The sequence below is a fragment of the Anastrepha obliqua genome, chromosome 4 (assembly GCF_027943255.1).
Source record: "Anastrepha obliqua isolate idAnaObli1 chromosome 4, idAnaObli1_1.0, whole genome shotgun sequence".
Classification (NCBI taxonomy): domain Eukaryota; kingdom Metazoa; phylum Arthropoda; class Insecta; order Diptera; family Tephritidae; genus Anastrepha; species Anastrepha obliqua.
The window spans coordinates 65,151,853-65,157,018 of NC_072895.1; positions in this window are offsets into that span (position 1 = coordinate 65,151,853).

Sequence of the window (5,166 nt, forward strand, 5' to 3'; positions counted from 1 at the left end):
AAACGTTGTACCTGGCTCATGCTACATTTACAACGAGCCGCCCATTCGTAAGCGAAGAAACTCAAGGAAGTGTTGTGCCAAGTGCGAGCAGCCCGTTTGTGATGAGCACTCAGTAAAGATCAATAAATGTTTACATTGCGATCAGTAATTTTGAATTACGCTTATGATTAATCATTAAGATTTAATTATTTAAATGCATTTCTCTATTTGTTACTTTTATTCTTTACTTTTATTAATTTTTCACGTATTATTGACTGTGCAAATAGTACAATCTTAAAGTTTTATTACTAATTACATTGTCAGAAGAGAAAGAGTTACACAGAACAAGAATGTTTGTGAAAATCCATCGGCTTTACCGCAAATATCCATTATTGGGACATTCTCTTCTGATGACGAAGGTGATTTGGAACCACTTCACAAACGGTGCAAACCATCATCAGATGGCTATGAAGATTAAAAATGTATTTATGTTTTGAGTGTGTGAATTACAAGCGATTACTATGCTGCGTTTGCGTAAACCGCTTTGTGCTGCTGATGAAATTCATCAGATTTTTAATGTCAGCGCCAGCTACTCGTATATCAGCAGGCGTAGCAAAGAAATAAGAGCCAAGATGCCTTGATCTTAGCTCCGCCAGAGCATGGCAGCTAAGGAGAAGGTGCTGAGATAATTTCATTTCATTCTCTTACATCCAGCGCAAAAAGGATTCGAAGTAATTCCAAGCCTCACATTCGCACTCCTCGCGCATAGTGACCTGTGAGAAATCCCACGAGATTCGAGAGCTGATATTTTGTCAACCTCAGAAGCTCGCCTGAGCGCCCCCGGTCCACACGTGGCCAGTGGGATTTCGCGACCTTACAAGTTTGTGTACTTGCCCAACGCTCGCTGAGTTGGCGCGATGCCCATCTTTCCAGGAGCAGACCGCAAGTAGTCAGAGGGAGCTCAATTCCCTGGCCAGCTCATCCATCTCACAGTTTCCCGCAATGTCGCTGTGACCAGGAACCCAGATGAGGCTTATGTCAAAGAGTTCGGACGCAGTTGAAAGGGAGGTCAAGCATAGGAGGAACAATCAAATCTATCAAAGCCACAAGGGGTTGTCCCCAGGGAGGGCAATAAAATAAAATGAATTAGGCTTGAATATAAGTTTATTTTAAGCTTTTATATGCATTTCTTTCAGATATTCGAAGTAATTTATTAAGCAGCCTATTTCTCTTAATTTCTGCAAACTTTTTTATGCGCTTTTAAGTTAATTTTAACTTGTTTGGTTTGTTTTTTCATGGCAATTAAAGTATTTTTTAATGCAAATTTTTTATATGCGCTTTTCTGTAGAACGTATCCACCGCATAAAACGAGACCTTAGAGTACTTCGAACTGATATGTAACGCTAACCATGATGCACACTTGCTGAGTACTTGGTTTGCTTTACACAAACTGCTTGTTGGTAGTAAAAACAAACCTGTGTATTTTACCTATGTTGGCAATGAGTCTCCAAGTATTCATATTATATTTCATTCCTCAGTTCTATTTGCCACCTTTTTGTCCATTCTAATCGTGTTGTTCACCGGGAAGCACTACTCTCTCAGTTGACAGACCCAGCCGTTATAAATCTGTCAGATTACCAGCATAAAGGCGTTTGCCGATTTTCTCTGGCTAGTTCATTGTCGATCTTATTGCCACCGATTCCGCAATGGTCAGGTATCCAGCCCAGCATAATTGTTATGTTTCCTACCACAAGCTGAAGGGTATCGGTTTCATGGCTGCTTTGATAGCTAATCAGGAAACTTTCAATGCACTTTTCGAATTCATCGACACTTTTTCTGGCACAAGTAAAGTTTGGTACGATATTCAAAGCACTCCCTTATCCATGTTTTATTTTATGTAACAGGTTGTGATTGAAGATACACAATTTTCGATTTAGAAGTCTAACTTTGAACTTCGTTCCGATGCAGATTTACCTAGTTATAGAGTCACAAATCCTTTCCAATTCAGAGTTCTTCTCCTAATGCTTTTTCCATAAAATAAAAAAAAACTCCTCCAAATAATCTTAATTACAGCTCATTCGAGAGTGGGAAAAGAAATGAGTTAAATTAAAATATTTTGTACATTATTTAAATTAAATATTTAATTAGTATGTAACCCCCGAAAATCGGGTGGGCTTTTTCCCCACGGAAAGTAAACAGCATATGTGACGCTTTTATATATTAAAAGTTATGATGATTAGAAAAGTGTATATTTTTATTCATATGTAATATGTAAGAACTTATGCATATACCATTTTTAAAATTTTTTTCAGTTAAATCAGTAATTTTATTTTTTAATTACTTCATCTTGCCCTTCGCCGTGTCCTATGCGGAAAAGAAAATTACAATAGTCGGGTTCTTGACTATGCATATTGATTGTGAGCTTAAATGATTTAAAAAATTTCCACAAAGAGCAACGCTTTAAACAATTACCAACTATGCCAGTTCGCGTACTTCTCGGTACCACAGGCAAAACTTGCCTAAAGTCTCCACCCAGAATAATAATAGGACTATGAATAAGTTCCTTGCGGTTTTACAACAGATGGCGTAACTTGATTATTATTCCATCGATCCACATTTCCAAACATTCATTGGAGAGCTACTGTCGTAAGGCACAAACGTCAGTATAAGTTTTTTATTTGAAGCGTAAACAACAATATTTTTACCACACTTGAAAATGTCGAATTTCGTGCCAAATAATGTGTTTTTGCGGGGAATTCTTCTTCATTATTTTAATATGAAGAAAAAAGCAGCCGAAAGTCATCGTATCTTGGTGGAAGTTTATGGTGAGCATGCTCTAGCTGAGCGAACGTGCCAGAAGTGGTTTGCACGCTTTAAAAGTGGTGATTTTGGCTTGGAAGACGAAGAACGCGAGGGTGCGCCGCCAAAGTTCATGGATACCGAATTGGAGGAATTGCTCGATCAAGATCCGGCTCAAACGCAAGAAGAGGTTGCAAAAACTTTGGGAGTTGATCAATCAACCATTTCCAAACGTTTAAAAGCCATGGGAATGATCCGAAAGGTAGGCCATTGGGTGCCGTATGAATTGAAGCCAAGAGACGTTGAACGCCGTTTTATGGCATGCGAACAACAGCTTCAACGGCACAAAAGAAAGGGTTTTTTGCATCGAATTGTGACTGGCGATGAAAAGTGGGTCCATTACGACAATCCAAAACGTCGGGCAACGTATGGATACCCTGGCCATGCTTCAACATCGACGTCGGCGCAGAATATTCATGGCCTGAAGGTTATGCTGTGTATCTGGTGGGACCAGCTGGGTGTTGTGTATTATGAGCTACTGAAACCGAATGAAACGATTACGGGGGATGTCTACCGACGACAATTGATGCGTTTGAGCCGAGCACTGCGAGAAAAACGGCCGCAATACGCCGATAGACACGACAAAGTTATTTTGCAACATGACAATGCTCGGCCACATGTTGCACAAGTGGTCAAAACATACTTAGAAACGCTCAAATGGGATGTCCTACCCCACCCGCCGTATAGTCCAGACCTTGCGCCATCCGATTACTATCTCTTCCGATCGATGCAACATGGCCTGGCTGACCAGCACTTCCGTAATTACGATGAAGTCAAAAAATGGATCGATTCGTGGATTGCGGCAAAACCGACCGAATTTTTCACAAAGGGAATCCGTGAATTGCCAGAAAGATGGGAAAAAGTAGTAGCAAGCGATGGACAATACTTTGAATATTAAATTTGTAACCATTTTACGTCAATAAAGTTTCAAATTTCGAAAAAAAACCGCACGAACTTAACCATAGTCCTATTAATTTTCCCACCAAAAGGCGTCTTATTTTGGTAAATATCGCGCAAAAGACGATCTAAACACAACAGAGCTCTGCTAGGTACCATGCTAGCTTCATCCCAAATAAAAGCTTTTACTGCCTTTAATGCCTGACCAGCTTTAGTGTTTGGTTTTACCAAAGAAACTGACGATTCAGTCAACGGTATGGGAAATTTAAAAACGCTGTGAGCAGTTCGCCCGCCTGGCAACAAAATTGAAGCTATACCTGTCCAAGCTACGGTAATCACTGTTTCTCCAATACCACGAATATAGTGAGTAAGAGTTTTATATAGAAATGTTTTTCCAGAGCCACCAGGTCCATCAATAAAAACAGCTTTAACAGATATGCCCTCATCATTTAACATTGTACATACTTCGTCAAAAATGTGTTTTTGTTCTCGATTAAGCTGATCTTTTAATGTTTGTGCGCATATCAAATCCACTTCAATGTCAGTTGGTCGTCCTCTAGGCATATTTTAAAATTAAATATGGATGTACTTTTTTCTTAAAATAAATTCTATTTTGCGTCTGTCCAAAACTCTTTCTAATTTGCACTGTTACCGTAGTTTTAAGTGAATTGACAAATTTCAAGTCAATTGTCAATTCATACCAATTATTGCCATCACAACCAAATTTTGAAAAAAATTCGCAGCACCCGTTGGGACTATGTTCATGAATACATATTTATTAGTAAAGAGAACAAAACAAAACAATTATTGAAAACACAAATGTATACAATGCTGTGTGTCATCGCGCTTTGCATAGTCATCGCTGTTATCAATATGAAAATTTTGATAACTTTACACGCAAATATTTCATGAACAAATTAACCAATTTTAATTTTTATAATTTTCCGGAAATATGCTCATCTAAACCTTTCTTTTGATATATATTTCATATCTGTACGTGTTGTAGTTTAGTCAGAATAAGCGCCATGTTTTAAAATAATACTATAGATGAATTAAAAATTAAATTAATAATACTAAAATAAGACTATATAAGTAACTAAATATGAGACTATATAAGTATACTCATAAACTACACACTATCGAAGTTCGACCACACCTATTGAAAACCCCATTATCGCAAATGTATACTTACAGACCTTGCAACTAAGCCGCTTGTGAAGAAAAAAATCTAAATAATTTTCAATAAATTTATTTCACATTAATTTAAATTAATTTTATTAGGGAATGCATTCACAAAATTAAGCACAAACGAAGCGCGAAACTACACAATTATTGTTTAAACTATGGAATGCCCATTAATTTCAATACTATCTTAAAGATATACAATTGCCTTCACTTACACTTTTAATTCAATTAATTACAGTGCGACTT